Source organism: Globicephala melas, chromosome 2 (genome assembly GCF_963455315.2).
Source record: "Globicephala melas chromosome 2, mGloMel1.2, whole genome shotgun sequence".
In the NCBI taxonomy this organism is placed as follows: domain Eukaryota; kingdom Metazoa; phylum Chordata; class Mammalia; order Artiodactyla; family Delphinidae; genus Globicephala; species Globicephala melas.
Genome location: NC_083315.2, coordinates 103,068,528 through 103,086,237, shown reverse-complemented (window position 1 = coordinate 103,086,237; position 17,710 = coordinate 103,068,528). Strand labels below are relative to the sequence as shown.

The 17,710-nt window shown below is 46.6% G+C and overlaps 1 protein-coding gene and 1 non-coding gene across 5 annotated transcripts in view; one reads left to right on the top strand and one right to left on the bottom strand.

Moving 5' to 3' along the window:
• The window catches only part of SLC7A7 (solute carrier family 7 member 7), a 35,987-nt gene that overhangs the window by 11,415 nt on the left and 6,862 nt on the right, over positions 1-17,710 (top strand). The window lies entirely within an intron of this gene.
• On the bottom strand, positions 10,786-10,858 carry TRNAG-UCC (transfer RNA glycine (anticodon UCC)). Its single transcript has one exon. It is a non-coding gene; the product is annotated as a tRNA-Gly (tRNA).

The window sequence follows — 17,710 nt, the reverse complement described above, 5'->3', positions numbered from 1 at the left end:
TGAACTGAATTTTGAATAGAAACGTAGCCATCTCCTCAGACACTTCTCACAGAGGGAACTGCGTGTGAAGGTGCAGGGTACAAAAAGGCGCAGAACCGGTTCAAGAATTCCAGGTAGTTGGTATGGCTGGAATGTGGGTAGGAGAGGAATGAGAAGGGAGAGACTGGAAATGTAGTCCCAGGGCCAGCTCCGCAGGGGTTTATATGGTGCCGGAACAGGTTGGACTTTATCTTGAGAGCAGGCAGAAGCTATTGATTTTCAGTGGAGACATGAAATCACATTTGCTTTGAAGAAGAACTCTGGCTTTGTGGAGAGTGTTTTTGGAAAAAAGTGAGAGACAGAAGGTAGGGGCACCAGGTTAGGGAGCTGCAACCTGAAGGGTAGTGACGGCCTGCACTGTGGGCTGTGCCTTTGGAAGGGAGATGAAGGGATGGATGAAGAAATAGTCATGGGCTTCCCTGGTGGTGCAGTGGTTGGGAGTCCGCCTGCCGATACAGGGGACACGGGTTCGTGCCCCAGTCTGGGAAGATCCCACATGCCGTGGAGCGGCTGGGCCCGTGAGCCATGGCTGCTGGGCCTGCGCCTCTGGAGCCTGTGCTCCACAACGGGAGAGGCCACAACAGTGAGAGGCCCACAAAAACAAAAAGAAAAGAAATAGTCATAAGGTGGGATTTCTAGGACTTCTGGGTGTGGAGGGCTTCGGAGCTCTCAGAGATGATGCTAAGGATTCAGGCTTGGACAGATGGGGGGTGATGGGCTTGCCTTCTGAAATAGGGAAGGTGGGCTGAGTGATGAGGTAGAGGGTCACCTGAGGCTTCCGCTGGGATGCTCATGTGCCCTTCCAAGAGCTGTGCCTTCCTAGGGTCATCATGACCCAGAGTTGATCATTTTCCCCCAACTGAGTCACACTTACCTAAAAAAGAGGTACATGTTGATGTCAGTCTATTAATGGACATGGTGAGCATACATATGTGATTTCTTTTTTAAAATTATTTTTATTTATTTTTATTTTTTGGCCGCGCCATGCTGCATGTGGGATCTTAGTTCCCCAACCAGGGATCAATCCCGTACCCGCTGCGTTGGAAGTGCGGAGTCTTAACCATTGGACCGCCAGAGAGGTCCCACACGTATGATTTCTAATGAGCAGAAGGCATGTGTTCGCTATCAAGACACCCCCTTCCTAGTACCATAGTCACTGGGGAACCCATCTAGTAATCAGGGAATTCCTTGCAGGGCATGGAGCCAGAACAAAGGAAGAAAGTTTTGACTATTTGAGGAAAATTTACTGAATGCGGTGGGTTCTCTAAAGTATGAGGCTGAAAGGTAGAGCCCTTCTTGCAGGGAACTCATGGTTAGTGGAGAAGAAGGGCAAAAATAGTCAGTGAAACATTGTATATGGTGAGTGCTGGAGGGGGCTTGAGTGCGGCTAATTCAGGAGGTGAGGTCCGCACTTAGTACCCAACACTGAAGGACGGAGAGGAGTCAAGGGGGGGCGGTGAGGAACCCACTCACCACAGCCTACAGAGCCGACGCCATCGGACGCTCTGACACATCTCATTCCTCTCACCCTCACTCTCTCCGCTGCAGCTCCAGGCCTCCCCTTCTTGCTTTTCTTCCAGTTTGCCTGCCACACTCCCGCTTCAGGGGCTTTGTACTTACTGTTCTTTCTGCCGGGAAGGCTTTTTCCCCAGATGGCTTCAGAGCTTATTCCTTTACTCCATTCAAGTCTTTGCACAAATATTGCCTTACCGGAGACCTATCCCATCTAAAATGGTCACTTGCAGTCTCCCAGCCGGTTTTGTTTTTCTCTATAGACTTCTTACCACCTGACATTAATTCTTTACTTGTTTATTATCTATCTTTGCCTCTAGAGTATCAACATCATGAAAGTAAGGACTTTGTTTTGCTCACTGCTGAGCCTCTGGCACCTAGAACAGTGCCTGGCGTCCGCTAGGTACTCAGTAAATGTCTGTTGAATGAAGAAGGCGTAAGGAATTCTAGGCACAGGGAAAGGCAATGTAAAGGCACAAAGGTGAGAAGAAGTGTGGGGCGCGGGCTGTGCATGGGGGATTGTGGGATGTGAGGGGACAAGGGGAGGCAAGGGGTTAGCGCACGAGGCCAAACCTTCCTAGAGGGTTTAGATTTTCTCCTGAAGCCTATAAGGAGCCACTGCAGGATTGGAAGGAGGGAGCAGGGCAGCTGGGGTGGGACCTAAGAGCAAGTCTGGAGGCAGAGACATGGGTTAGATACCTTTCTTACCAATCTAGGTAGGAAACGACAAAAGCCTGAATTGCTGTTTTCCCAGCACTGGTCATTGTCGTTATGGAGCTCTCGTGTGTGTGTGTGTGTGTGTGTGTGTGTGTGTGTGTGTGTGTACAGGATGGGCAACCCAGTCCAAGATTACAATGGATCATGATGAGTGTTGTGACTTGTGAGGCAGAGGGAGCCCAGGAGGAAACCTGAATAGCCTAGGGGTTTGGAAGTTCTCCATAAGGAAGTTGACACCTGAGTGAAGAAGAATTAACCGAGTAGAGAGGGAAGAGGAGCATCTCAGGCAGCAAGAACGAATGTGTGAAAACTTGAAGACAAGAAAGGACATCTTTGAGACACTGAAAGGAGCTCAGGTATTGCGTTTAAGGTAGGAAATGTTGAGAGTTGGCCTGCAGAGGTAGATGGAGGTCACAGGATAGGTTGTTCAGGGCTTTATCTAAACTGTTCTAGTTATTATTGCTGTGTAACAAATCACACAAAACTAAGTGTTTTCAAACAGTCATTTTATTCTTTCGTGGTTTCTATGGCTTAGGAATTTGGGAAGGGCTAAGTGGGGCAGTTCTGGCTCAGGGTCTTATGTGGTTGTAGACAGATGGTGGCAGGAGCTGAAACAGGCGGAAGCTGAAGCAGATGCAGACTAGATGGGTATCTTTTTCTCAAGTCACGTCAGGGCTTTTCCATGTGGTCTCTCTATATGGACTACATTGAGCTTTCTCACATAATGGCAGCCTCAGCGCAATCAGACTGTTTACTCGGTGGCTGAAGGCTTCAAGAATGAGTATCCGAGCAAGCAAAGTGGAAGCTACATTGCCTCTTATGACCTAGCCTCTGAAGTCACATGGTATCACTCCTGCAGCACTATATAGGTAGAAACATTCACAGAAGACCATCCAGTTTTAAGAGGCACAGACCCTATCTCTTGATGGGCAGAGCGTTAAAGTCACATTGTATGAAAAGCATGTGGGATGGGAGATATTGTCGAGATATCTTTGGAAAATATAACCTAGAACACATGCTATATTAAGGAGTTTGGGGGGCTTCCTCTAAGGCAATGAAAAACCTTTTTGGGCTTTCAAAGTAGGGGAGTGATATTTGTGATTTTTAGGAAGATTATTCTGACTTTGCAGGACGAAAAGCAGTGGGACCAGTTAGGAAGCTGTGCCATGATCCTGGTGAGACATGCTGGTGGCTTGGACTACAGTCATGTTTTGGGGATGAAGGTACTGGTTAAAACTTGGACACCGGGCTTCCCTGGTGGCGCAGTGGTTGAGAGTCCACCTGCCGATGCAGGGGACACGGGTTCGTGCCCCGGTCTGGGAAGATCCCACATGCCGTGGAGCGGCTGGACCCGTGAGCCATGGCCGCTGAGCCTGCGCGTCCGGAGCCTGTGCTCCGCAACGGGAGAGGCCCGTGTACGGCAAAAAAAAAAAAAAAAGACTTGGACACCAGTTAGATATGGGTAGAGATTGTCAATGATGATGAGATACTGAGCTTTGGCATCTGGCTTGGGCAACTGGGTGAATGGTGATGCCATTTACTTATAGGGAGAACACTGGAGGAGCAGTAGTAGGTTTGCAAGAAATTGATGGGATCAGTTTGTGCCTGGTGATGTTGAGTAGGTGGTTACATATTCCTGTGTATCTGGAATCATGACAGTTGGGCTGGTGATATACTTTTGGGAATCATCAGTGTATAGTAGTTGAAATCACAGTAGCAGATGAGATGATCCTGGGACAGGATATAGAAAGGGAAGAGAAAAGGGCTTTGGATAGCATTCTTGGAATTCTTAGAATTATAAGAATCCTTAGAGTACCAACGTTGAGGGAGAGGTATTCTGCAAAAAAGGGGGAGAAGCAGCATCCAGAGAAATAGGGAAACGTGGAGAGGGTGAGTGGAAGAGAGCAGTTTGGCCAACAGTGTCCAGTCTGCTAAGAGGTCAAGCTAGATAGGACTGAGTGAAGTTGTTTGGATTTATCAACACGAAGATCACTGGTGACTTTGGAGAGGGAAATTTCAGGGCAGTGAGGGCGGAGTCAGATTTCAGAGAGATTTTATTTATCCAGCATGGTTTATTGAGTATCAACTCTGCCTAGTTCTGGGTTAGGCCCTGGGGATACAAGGATAACTGTTACCCAATCTCTACCCTCACATAGCTCACAGTTGATGGGAGGGACAGATATGTAAAGTGTTCTGAGGAAAGGCAGTGCACCCAAGGGAGGTGGGTTTACACTCAAAAGTAGCCTTTCTCGGAAGAACTGTTAAATAAAATATGGAATGGAACATCGTTGGAATTGACAAGAAGGAGGTCAAGGGGAACTTTGGCAGGCTTTTCACTGGAGTAGTGGAGCAGATGTCAGACTGCATTGTGGAGAAAGGGCAGGGAAGGGAATATAGATGTGCTTTCTAGAAGATGGACCCTGGAGGCAAGGAAGGCGGTTGTTAGTGGAAGGGACCAAAGCTGAGGGGGGAGTTTATGGGAAAGACTTAAGACCACCTTAGTTTGGTTTGGGGGTGCGTTTCTGGAAAACTTGGATGAAATATTCATACCCTACAATGAAGTCTTCCCCACGGTTGGAATGCTTGGGATCCTGGAGTCAGCATTTCTGTCCCTTGAACAGTCCAGGGCGCATCCTCATCCCTTTGAAAGGCAACGGTGCATGGTGGTGAGGAGCACGGCATCAGGCAGGTTAACTTCATTAGTCTCAGTTTCCTCATCTGTAGAATAGGACTCTACCTCACAGAGGCGTGATCTATATTTCTACCATACTTTCACCCTTTCCTATTCATCAGTGACAAATTTCGGGAGAGCATATATGATTTCTACTTCTGTCCGGGTGGCTTATGTTTCCTTTACAGGTGTAGTCCTCCTTTAGAACTGCTGATAAACTAACTACAGCCCTAGATAAGCTAGTATTGCTAATAGACCTTGAAATCATTTACGGATTATTGCTTAGGTAAGTTTTTTGTATGCATGGGTGACTTCATTCATTGCATGGTCAGGGTAATCACATGCTGCCCTCTCTACCAGGAACTCCACCTCCCTTCCCCCCACCCCAGCATCAACCTCTGTACACTCAGTGCAGGTAACAGTGGTCCTGGTGCCCACCTGCACCCTCTTCACTCCCCCAGACTGGATGGGTTGCCTCTCAGTGACTTTCATAACACCTGATTCTTGTATTCGCCCAAGTTTACTTTTCTGGGAAGGCTGGGGACTGGGTCTTAATCAAAGATTCTGCACAGGGTCTGGAACACAGTGGGTTCAAGCTCAATACATGCTTATTGGATGGATGGATGCATGGAAGAATGAATGGATGAATGGATGAATTCTGAGTTCTGAAGGAACTTTGCTGTCCCGTTCAGGGCTCTATAAATGGTTACTTTTCCCAGCCAGAGGGGTGTGCATTCAGCCCCTCCTGAAGCTGATTACTCTGGCTTCTCAGAGCTCTTTGAGGATTGCTCCAGTTCTCTGCAGCCAGGAAGCCCTGTTACCCCAGGGGGAGATAGACCCACTCCCCGGCCCATATCCTTGCATGCAAACGGGGGGCATATAGTGTAGTGGAATGCGTACAAGCTTTTGAGCTGGCCACTGGCTGAGTGGGCTCGGTTTTCTCAATTGTAAGATGAAGATAATAAACCTACTCTGTCAGATTAACTTAGATGATGTATGTAAGAATGTCAGCGACCCTGTGACCCAGTTTTTTTTGTCTAGATTTCTGCCTTTTGTTAATGGGATGTTTTATCTCCTGTGTATTCGGTCTGCCTGCTGTACCCGTCGGCCAGCAGCACACATGCGGGGCCGCCTGTGAACAGACTACTCTTTAGGGGTCAGGCGGTCTCGGCATCCCTGACGCTTGACCCTCGTGATCTGCGTGTAGTAGGTGGTTTTCAGTGAATGTTGGCTGGAGGAGTGAACAGATGGTACAGCTCCAGATTCAGCTTGGCCGAGAAAGGCATTGCATCTCTTGGCTCTCAGGGTGTTGGGGGCTGAGGGCCACTGTGGGGCCCGGGCAGAGGGGAGGGCGGCTGCTCGAGCCACTCGTGGACGCTGTAGGACTTCAGATCTCTGAGAGCTTTGGCCACTGTCCTTGGGCAGCTTTTCCTGGTACTGGAAAGCTTCGTGTCTTGTGGCTAATGAGGTGGAACAGCCAGATGCTGGGCCCCCAACTGCCTTTTGCCCTTTGAACTTTCTACTTGGAAGCTAGTTGCCTCTTCCAGAGGGATTATCCATTTTAAGCTGGGAGTGAGGAAGCTTACATTTCTTTTTTTTAATAATAAATTTATTTTATTTATTGTTTATTTTTGGCTGCGTTGGGTCTTTGGTGCGGTGCGCGGGCTTCTCATTGCGGTAGCTTCTCCTGTGGCAGAGCTCGGGCTCTAGGCTCACAGGCTTCAGTAGTTGTGGCGTACAGGCTTCAGTAGTTGCGGTGTGCGGGCTTCAGTAGTTGTGGCACGTGAGCTCAGTAGTTGTGGCTCGCGTGCTTAGTTGCTCGGCGGCATGTGGGATCTTCCCTGACCAGAGCTCGAACCCGTGTCCCCTGCATTGGCAGGCGGATTCTTAACCACTGCACCACCAGGGAAGCCCAGGAAGCTTACATTTCATGTTCCACATTCACAGCAGCAAGGGGACTAGAGTCAGAGCGCTGAGGTCTTTCTGGTATGGGGTCAACGTGAACTTCGGAACAAACTCTTCACCAGCAGGGAGGGAGGTAGAGCTCTGTGCTGGCCTGATCCCCAAAGCTTTTCAGGGGTTCACCTTTGGTCTCTTCCTTTTTCTATTCTCTTTCTCTCTGCCTCAGAAGAGGCTAAGGGAACAGCCTAGAGGAAGCTGGGGAAGGAGCTAGGGACAGTGGGTCCCAACCTCGGCTGACCGTTGGAGTCACCTAGTGGGTTTAAAAAAAACACTTGGGACTTCCCTCGTGGTGCAGTGGATAAGACTCTGTGCTCCTAATGCAGGGGTTAGGGTTCAATCCTTGGCCAGGGAACTAGATCCCACATGCATGCTGCAACTAAGGAGCCCACCTGCTGCAGCTAAGACCCGGCACAACCAGATAAATAAATAAATAAATAAATATTTAAAAAAAAATACTCCTGGCCCCTTCCTCTCCCTCTCTTTTCCCCCAGCCAAATAACTCTGAACCACTGGGCAGAAGAATGGAAATTAGCTTGGAGAACAAGACTTGAGGAAGCAGAAGGTTCCTGCTGAGGAGAACTGTTGGGGGCCTTGGGAAGAAAGGTTCTCAATTGTCACCATGCTTTAGAATCACCCAGGGAACTTTAAAAACATGCCGATGCCTGGCTGTAGCCCAGAGCTTGACTTCATTGTCCTGGGTGGGGCCCGAGCACTGAACTTTGTTAAAGCTTGTAGAGTGATGCTAGTGTGGAACCAGGAATGCTGAGTTAAGTGAGGGTTTGGGCTTGCTGTGATCAAGGTGGTTCTCTAAGTGATGATTTTGTTTTGTGATGACCTAAGAGTAGCCCAGAGCAGGCAAATCATCAGGCTCCGCTGGGGAGCCCCGTCTCAGACCTCCCGAACCAGAACTTCAGGGGTGGAGCCCCAGAGCTGTAGGTTCACCCTCCTCAGGGGATCCTCAGGCGATCCTGATGTTCAGTCAGCCTTGGGGACCCATTTCTGAGAACCTGAACTGGACCTAGCTGAGCAAACCAGTAAGGATCCTGTTACCAAGGACTCGCTGGCTTTGAGGCGGGAGCCGATGGAGCGGTTAATCGGTGAGCCTCCTGGTGCAAAGTGCTTGCTTGCTCCCTCCTGTGGTGCAGACCCACAGCAACTGAAGTGCTGGCTAGGCCCCAGAAGGCAGGATGGGCAGCTCTGATCCAGTGACCCACAGGGCTTATGCTCCGTGTGTCTTCTTGCCAGATGCTTTCCCCCCTGAAGCCTGAGTAAGCGACATGGTTATGTAGCCTGAAAAGGTAAAAGTGTTTGAGGACCAGCTGCTATCTGAGAGATACAACGGCACCTAGGAAGGGTGGAAGAAATAATCGATCAAGGACTCAAGAAGAAAAAGTGATTTTTAAGATGCAGAGAGTATCCTAAACCAGCATTCAACAACAAAAAACAAAACAAGCAGTAAAGAAAACAAGGAAAAACTTGAAATGTCTGGCTTTAGGCAGAAGAGCTGAGGCTTTTTTGGAGAGCTTAAATCTGGTCCTTCTGAGGGAACAGCCTTGGTAGAGTATTCCGGAGACATCTAGTTATTCGCGGGCCTGAGTGTACCAGTTAAGGGGCTGGACTGCTCCCCAGCAGTGTGACTCTGACTATGCATAGACCAGCCTAATGCAGAGACGGGTGGTTTTTCTTGAGTAACATGTGACACAGAGATTGCTCACCCCAATTAAGCCCACAGGCCGCTATACTTCTGCTGATTGCTGGGGAATGAATGACGTCACCAGTCAGAAGACACATGAGATATGTCACTTGATGTGTGACTTTGAAGTTCACGATAGCAAATGGAGTGGCAGGTGGAATCTTCATCTCTTTGTCACTTGAAGTCTGTGTATGTGAAAGAAAACAGAGAACACAGAACTGAGTCCTGGAATGTAAGTGCTAGGATACCAGAGGATACACTCTGGTGAGGGATGGAGCAGATGTTATAGAGATTGGGAGAGATGCACTTAATAAAGGTTTAAACTGAAATTTTAGAGGAAGGGGAAAAATACACAGATAAAAGTATACATCTGGGTAGTTTGGAGGCTATGAGGTATTATAGAGAAAGAAGAATAAAGTTGGAAAAATTGCTCAGTAATGCATTTGGAGAAGCTAGAAGATTGGGAGTGATGCTTTTGGACTCATCAACATTTCAATGAGGCTAATAAACACATTTGCTTTTTACATTTACTGCAAGGAGGAAACAATTTATTTGATTAGAATATGACAGCGACAGAGTATACCTTGTTTGGGCTTCTCTGGTGGTGCAGTGGTTGAGAATCTGCCTGCCAAGGCAGGGGACACGGGTTTGAGCCCTGGTCCGGGAAGATCCCACATGCCGTGGCGCAACTAAGCCCGTGCACCACAACTACTGAGCCTGTGCTCTAGAGCCCACGAGCCACAACTACTGAAACCCACGCACCTAGCGCCCGTGCTCCTCAACAAGAGAAGTCCGTGCACCGCAACAAAGAGTAGCCCCCGCTCGCCACAACTAAAGAAAGCCCGTGCACAGCAGCGAAGACCCAACACAGCCAAAAAAAAAAAAAAAAAAGTATACTTTGTTCAGAAGTGATGGATTTGCTAGAAAAGCTGAGATTGATATAGTATATCAAAGAGAGATGTACTTGTATGAGGATCTGCTATAATAAGGGATGCCTGCTGCCTCTGGGCAAGGTTACTTTTTGATTCTTTTGATTGCAGTGAGAGGGAAACTTCAGGACCAAGACACAGAGACCTGTCAAAGGATTTCACCTCCCCTTTCTCTCTTTCCCAACAAACGTAATGGACAGTACTACCCAGTACTGCCTCCAGCTTTTTGCCTGCAGGAGGGCTGCTTTTCACAACTAAACAGGAGAAGTCTCTTCCTTCCTCATTACAGATACGTGGCCCATCTCTTAGAAAGGACACCAAGGCCCTGGCCTCTGTTAATCCCATCTGCTTACCTTGGGAAGAAGAATTATTACATAGTGCTATCAGAGGGCTCTCAGATAACAGTTAGGGATTTTTCCTGAAGATCTCCCATAGTAAAGTACATGGAAATAAACCCCCATCCTAAGGGAAGAAGCATGGTGAAGAGAACACGAAGATAAAAGCAAAAAGAAGTAGGAATGATGTAACTGTGGGCATTTACTGCACACTCTCAGATCAGAAGAATAAGTGTTTTGCTTTCCTCATAAAAATCATAAAATTTGTACGAAAGGGAAATATGATAGCAATGGAAGCTTCAATTCTCTGAGCATCTTTTGCTAAAATCAGTTGCATTCTATTAGAAGCAGTACCTCTCTACATTAAAAAAAATGGTTTATTATGGAAGATTTCAAACATATACAAAAGTAGAGCAAATTGCACAGTGAACTCCCAGGGTTCAAGCACCAGCATCAATGATTATCAACATCTATGCTCCAACCACCCCTTCTCACCCACACTAGATTATTTAAATCATATCCAAGACATCAAACCATTTAATCCATAAAGGCTTCAATATGTATCTCTAAAGGATAAGGATTTATTATTATTTGACATAACCAGAGGCAATGTGGAATCCTTGTGAGGAAGTGATTATGCCTTCTCAGAGTTTATGTCCCAGAAAAAGAAATGCTGGTTTTCCTCCAAAATGTACTCTAAATTTTAGGCAAAGAGATTGCAGAAAAGTTCAGGGCAAAGAATTACAATTTTACAACCAGGGATTTAAAAACAGGAAAAAAACCAGGGGTGTCTTCAAAATGAAATTCTTTTTTTTTTTTTTTATTATTTGTTTATTTATTTTGGCTGCACCAGGTCTTAGTTGTGGCATGCGGGCTCATAGTTGCGGCATGCGGACTTTCTAGTTGTGGCCTGCACGCGGGATCTAGTTCCCTGACCAGGGATCGAACCTGGGCCCCCGGCATTGGAAGTGCGGAGTCTTACCCACTGGACCACCAGGGAAGTCCCTTCAAGATGAAATTCTGATACAATAAATTATCTTATTTAGGAAGAATAGGAGAATTATTTGAAGAAAGTGGTGTGATTGAACACATTGATGTTTTTTTAAACTAATTGATTTTTTAAAATTTATTTATTTATTTTTTAATTTTTGGCTGTGTTGGGTCTTCATTGCTACGGGCTTTCTCTAGTTGCAGTGAGCAGGGGCTACTCTTCTTTGCAGTGTGCGGGCTTCTCTTTGTGGTGGCTTTTCTTGCTGTGGAGCAGGGGCTCTAAGCACGCGGGCTTCAGTAGTTGTGGCACACGGGCTTAGTTGCTCCATGGCATGTGAGATCTTCCCAGACCAGGGCTCGAACCCGTGTCCCCTGCATTGGCAGGCAGATTCTTAACTACTGCACCATGAGGGAAGCCCCGAACACATTGATTTTTTTTTTCATTTTAACATCTTTATTGGAGTATAATTGCTTTACAATGGAATGTTAGTTTCAGCTTCACAACAAAATGAGTCAGTTATATATATACATATGTTCCGATATCTCTTCCTGCATATCTCCCTCCCACCCTCCGTATCCCACTCCTCCAGGTGGTCACAAAGCACCGAGCTGATCTCCCTGTGCTATGTGGCTGCTTCCCACTAACTATCTACCTTATGTTTGGTAGTGTATATATGTCCATGCCTCTCTCTCGCTTTGTCACAGTTTACCCTTCCCCCTCCCCATATCCTCAAGTCCATTCTCTAGTAGGTCTGTGTCTTTATTACTGTTTCACCCCTAGGTTCTTCATGACATTTTTTTTTCCTTAAATTCCATATATATGTGTTAGCATACGGTATTTGTCTCTCTCTTTCTGACTTACTTCACTCTGTATGACAGACTCTAGGTCTATCCACCTCATTACAAATAGCTCTATTTCGTTTCTTTTTATGGCTGAGTAATATTCCATTGTATATATGTGCCACATCTTCTTTATCCATTCATCCGATGATGGACACTTAGGTTGTTTCCATCTCTGGGCTATTGTAAATAGAGCTGCAATGAACTTTTTGGTACATGATTCTTTTTGAATTATGGTTTTCTCAGGGTATATGCCTAGTAGTGGGATTGCTGGGCCATAAGGTAGTTCTATGTGTAGTTTTTTAAGGAACCTCCGTACTGTTCTCCACAGTGGCTGTATCAATTTACATTCCCACCAACAGTGCAAGAGGGTTCCCTTTTCTCCACACCCTCTCCAGCATTTATTGTTTCTAGATTTTTTGATGATGGCCATTCTGACTTGTGTGAGATGATATCTCATTGTAGTTTTGATTTGCATTTCTTTAATGATTAATGATGTTGAGCATTCTTTCATGTGTTTGTTGGCAGTCTGTATGTCTTCTTTGGAGAAATGTCTATTTAGGTCTTCTGCCCATTTTTGGATTGGGTTGTTTGTTTTTTTGTTATTAAGCTGCATGAACTGCTTATAAATTTTGGAGATTAATCCTTTGTCAGTTGCTTCATTTGCAAATATTTTCTCCCATTCTGAGGGTTGTCTTTTGGTCTTGTTTATGGTTTCCTTTGCTGTGCAAAAGCTTTTGATGAGCTCAGATTTTTAGAAACGATATGCAAGAGATAATGAGAGGTGACATAATCAAGACTAAATAAATAAAGGAGTGACCCTGCAAGGAGAGTGTCCTGAGGTTAATGCCCAGCATAAACTAAGACCTGAAGAAGTTACTAAGGCCAACAAAAGTTTCCGAGAGCAATGTTTAGAGTGAGAACAGCAGGGGCAAGGCTGGATGCTCTGGGGGCAGTTAGATCTACGATAACTAGATGGTGGAAAGGAGAGGCCACAGTCCCTCTTTTCCTCTAACTTGACCTGCAGAAGGATTGCTCACCTAGGAAAGGGTTCAATAAAAACCCAACAGGCCGATAGATCTAGGCCAACAAAAAACAAGACCAAGAGAGTTGAGGAGATAGTAATAAAGTGTGTCATTGCTTTAAATGTTTTTAACTATCCACTTGCAAACAAATGGAAAGAATTTATAATTAGTTGAGATGACAGAATGACTACTAGGCATCTCCAGGACCTTGGAGAACAGGAAGGGTGTAAAAAGGAAACTGTTGACTGACCTATTAGTTTCCTATTGCTGCTGTAGCAAATTACAACCAATTTAGTGGTTTAAAACAACACAAATTTATTATTTCACAGTTCTGTAGGTCAGAAGTCTGAAAAGGGTCTCACCGGGCTAACATCAAGGTGTCAGCATTGCCATGTCCCTTTCTGGAGGCTCTAGGGGAGAATCCATTTTCTTGCCTTTTCTAGCTTCTAGGGGCTCATAGCCCCCTTCCATCTTCAAAGCCAGCAGTAGCTAGTCAAGTCTTTCTCACATCAAAAGTCTTTCACATGGGCTTCCCTGGTGGCACAGTGGTTGAGAGTCCGCCTGCTGATGCAGGGGACACGGGTTCGTGCCCTGGTCCGGGAAGATCCCACATGCTGCCGAGCAGCTGGGCCCGTGAGCCATGGCTGCTGAGCCTGCGCGTCTGGAGCAAAAAAAAAAAAGGCTTTCACACGGACTCTTCTGTTTCTCAGGGCCACTGTGCCTACCACAAGTGATAACCTGGCTTTCCAAGAAAGAGAAGAAGGGACTTCCCTGGTGGCGCAGTGGTTAAGAATCCGCCTGCTAATGCAGGAGTCATGGGTTCGAGCCCTGGTCTGGGAAGATCTCACATGCCGCAGAGCTACTAAGCCCGTGAGCCACAACTACTGAGCCCGAGTGCCACAACTACTGAGCCTGCGCTCTAGAGCCCGTGAACCACAACTACTGAGCCCGAGTGCCACAACTACTGAAGCCCATGTGCCTAGAGCCCGTGCTCCACAACAAGAGAAGCCACCGCAATGAGAAGCTCGCACACTGCAACGAAGAATGGCCCCCGCTTGCCGCAACTAGAGAAAGCCCACACACAGCAAGGAAGATCCAACGCAGCCAAAAATCAATAAAGTAAATAAATTTCTTTTAAAAAAGAGAAGGAGGTGGATTCTGAGCATGCTGCACTGGTAATCTGAGGTTGATTCCTCCCCAAATTCTAGGCTCATCTGTTAAACCTGGTTAGCAAAGTGTGAAGGGAAGAAAGGAGGATCTCTAGTAACCTGTACAGATTTGCTAAAAACAAGCTAACCTCATTTTTTGTTCAATTTTAATTTTTTATTCAAGTGTAATATACAAAAGGAACTGTACACATGTCATAAGTGTACAGCTTGATGAATTTTCAAACTGAGCACACATGTGTAACCAGCATCCACATCAAAAAGGCAGCCCCCTGAACCTCTCGTGTGTTTCTCCCAGTCACTCCCCTGTGCCCCCCATGCACACGCTAAGGGAAATCACTGTTCTGACTTCTAGTAGCATAGATTAATTTAGCCTGTTTTGATGTAAATGGATATAAAGGGTATGTACTCTCTTGTGTTTGGCTTGTTCACTTAATACATTTGTGACATTCATCCATAATTTTGTCTGTAGCTGTAGATGGTTCTTTCTCATTTGCTGTTTAGTATTCCATTGTATTCATTTAGCCATTCTATCGTTGATTGGCATTTGGGTTGTTTAAATTTTTGACTATGACAATGGTATAGCTATGAACATTCTAGCATATATATGTACTAATTTCATTTGAATCATTATTTGATAGCATCATTAGATTTCTAGAGCAGAGACATGTGTATACAGATTTCAGAGAGGTTCTTGGCAAACTCTTGTGATATTCTTGTTGACAAGGTAGAAAAAGGCGGACTAGATAAAAAAAAATAGTTTGGTGGATTCCTGGTTGACGTTGTGGAATAATGACAGCAGAGAGGAAGATCTATAGTGATAGACTACAGGGCTCTGCCTATCCTAGTCAACATTTTTATAAGTGACTTCAGTGAAGATCCAGAAAGTTTGCTAATCAGATTTGCAGATTTCACAAAATTGAAGGCATTTGAACTAACTGATTAAAATGAAGGGGGAACTCCATTTCTGATAAATGGAAATGATGCCTAAAAATTCAGAGAGGAAAGTTACTAGGAACAAGTGTAAAGCCCCATATTTGGGATTAAAAAAAAAATCACTTTTAATAGGCCCAAACACAGGGAGAGGGAAAAGCTGATCAGTTTGGGAGCAAAAAAGGAGTTACAGTTGACGAGTTCAAACTGAGACTCCATAGCCTGCAACAGTAGCTGGAGTTTTCTGTGTGGGTCTCAGTTTCCAGGGAGACACTGACAAAGTGCAATTAATACAGAGGAGTGAACTGGGCCGGTGAGTGGGAAACCATATTTATCACACAAGATGTTGAAGAACATAGGTCTTTGACTGAAGAGGGAAGACTCAAGGGGAACGGGATGTCAGTCTTTAATGATAAGAAGGGCTTATCGTGATGTGCGAGAGGCTTCAGCTTGATGCTTTGTGGCTCCAGAGGAGAGGTCCAGGACAATTAGCGAGAAGTTGCGAGGGAGAAGTTTTTGGCTGGGTGGGAGGAAGAGCTATTGGTCTCTTTACAGACGGCATGAGTGGCCTAATAAATTGCTGAGGTTTTTACAGTCCCTGGGAATTTGAAGGAGAAAATGGCTTAAATAGCAGCCTAAGTTGTGTGTTATGTTGTATGTATTTAAAACTAATGGTGCTGGGAGAATTGTAGGCTGAATGTTCTTTTTCAGGGACTGTTTAGTTTGAGCATCTAAACTAAATCTGGACGTCTGATCCTGAATGGGCCTGCAAGCTTTGTTCACTTCTGGATCAAGCCAGGCATCTGCTCTCCTTGCTTTTAGTTCTAGAGCTGATGCTGGGCCTCAGTGCTGGAACTAGCCTCCTCCTCCAGGGGCTCATGGAGGCTGGGTGTCATGACCATTCAGGAGCATCTCTTTAGATGATTATAGGAGTGACTTCTTCTCAGCTGCTTCTTCCTTCAAAGCAGGGGTCAAAGCAGGAATGGAGGTGCACCTGAGTCAAGGGTCTGAGGTGATTTTCAGCCCATCTTTCTGTGGTCTTGGCCCAGTGTTGGGTGGAGATTGAATTGCACCTAGAGGTAGGAGGGTAGGGCATCTCTGTCCTTGAGGTTAACTTGCAGTTGCCTCCATATTATTCTAACCCCATGTCCTACCCCCACCCCCTTCCCTGCCTCTGAAGCAGGAGGTCAGGCTCCACTTCAAGAACAGTGCACTTGGCTGGGCTCTGGGGCCACCGGTCAGCTGTATCCGCTGGGGGTGGGGACAGAGAGCCCAGTCAGCACTGCTGCCTGCCATTCCCATTTCCTGCTGCCACGGCCAAGAGGCCCTGGAGGAAGCTGAGCGCTGGAGAAGATGAGGGCCAGCGCTCTTTCCAGAGGATTCCCTTCTTCGTTCAAACCGAACCTCCTGTGCTCAATACAGAGAGCAGATCCGGGCAAGATGGTGGGTCAGTGGCTGAGAACAAAGCCTCAGGAGTGGGGGAGGAGGAAACACTGGTGGGTAAGAGGAAGGATACAGATGGATGGATATAGAAGTAGACTAGAGAAGCTGTAAGGATTAAAATGTAAACAATCCATGTATTTTCTTTTCAGAATTTGTTGTAGTAAAGGATAAGGAGTTGGCTCTTCCTTGGACAGAGCTGAGAACAGAAGCATGTGGCATGTGGTTACAGACTGACTCTGAACCAGAACCAGTCTCTTAATTCTCAAGCCTATCCCAGTTTAGTGTTGTCACCCTGGTGACCCTGAGGGCTACTCATGAATTTTTTTTTTAATTTATTTATTTTTGGCTGCATTGGGCCTTCGTTGCTGTGCGCAGTCTTCTCATTTTGGTGGCTTCTCTTGTTGCAGAGCATGGGCTCTAGGTGCGCGGGCTTCAGTAGTTGTGGCACACGGGCTCAGCATTTATGGCTCATGGGCTTTAGAGCTCAGGTTCAGTAGTTGTGGCACACGGGCTTAGTTGCTCCGCGGCATGTGGGATCTTCCCGGACCAGGGCTCGAACCTGTGTCCCCTGCATTAGCAGGCGGATTCTTAACCACTGCGCCACCAGGGAAGTCCACCCATGAATTTTAATTAGGGGACCCCATTCCCTTGTGAATATGGTAACTCCAGTTGTCTCAGATGCTTCTAATCCAACCTGGCTTGAGTTATATTAGTAAGCCAGCAGCAGAGCCCGAGGGTGAGGGGTGGAGGTTACAGGATGGAGAGAAGAGGCAGGAGGCAGAAGTCCAGTGGGGAGTAAAGGAGGGGTGACCGGCTGAGGAGGATCAGCAGATCTGAAAGATTTGCCCGTTTTATGGGATGCTTGTAGAGACTACATGCTTGTGTCTTTATTAACACTACGTTGGCCTGGAGTTATGGGTGCATTTTTGCCCAGCCCTGTGATAAGGTTTGTTGGTTTGTTGGCTTGTTTATTAGGCAGAAAGGCAAGTGTTTGTTTAGGACAGGAATGCCCCCTTTCTGCAAGAGCGGAAAAGAACTTGGGCAGTAAGGGAGGGGGAGACAGAAGGTGAGACAGCTGTTCTGAGGGGTTGCTCTTTCCTGCCTCTCAGGATGAAGTAGCCTCTGGGCCAGAGTGTGATGAGACCAGGACACAACAAAACAGAAGGGCTGGGGACACTGAGGGCCACACCACTGCCAGAACTGAGACAGGGAGTGCTTGGGACTGAGTTGGTGGCCTGAAGCAGGCAAGCCCAGCACTTTCTCCTCTGGTAAGGCAGGCTGGCTCTGATCTTGTCTTCGCAGCCCTTGGGAGAACGGCTGTTAAGCCCTCCTTCTAGTGCTCCAGTTGCTGAGCTGGGAAGGAGGGAGCAGTGAAACGATCCACTTTGCCACAGCGGGGAAGGTGCGGGGTATGTGGCTGCCTGCTTGTTTAAGAGGTTGGTGGGGGATTGAGGA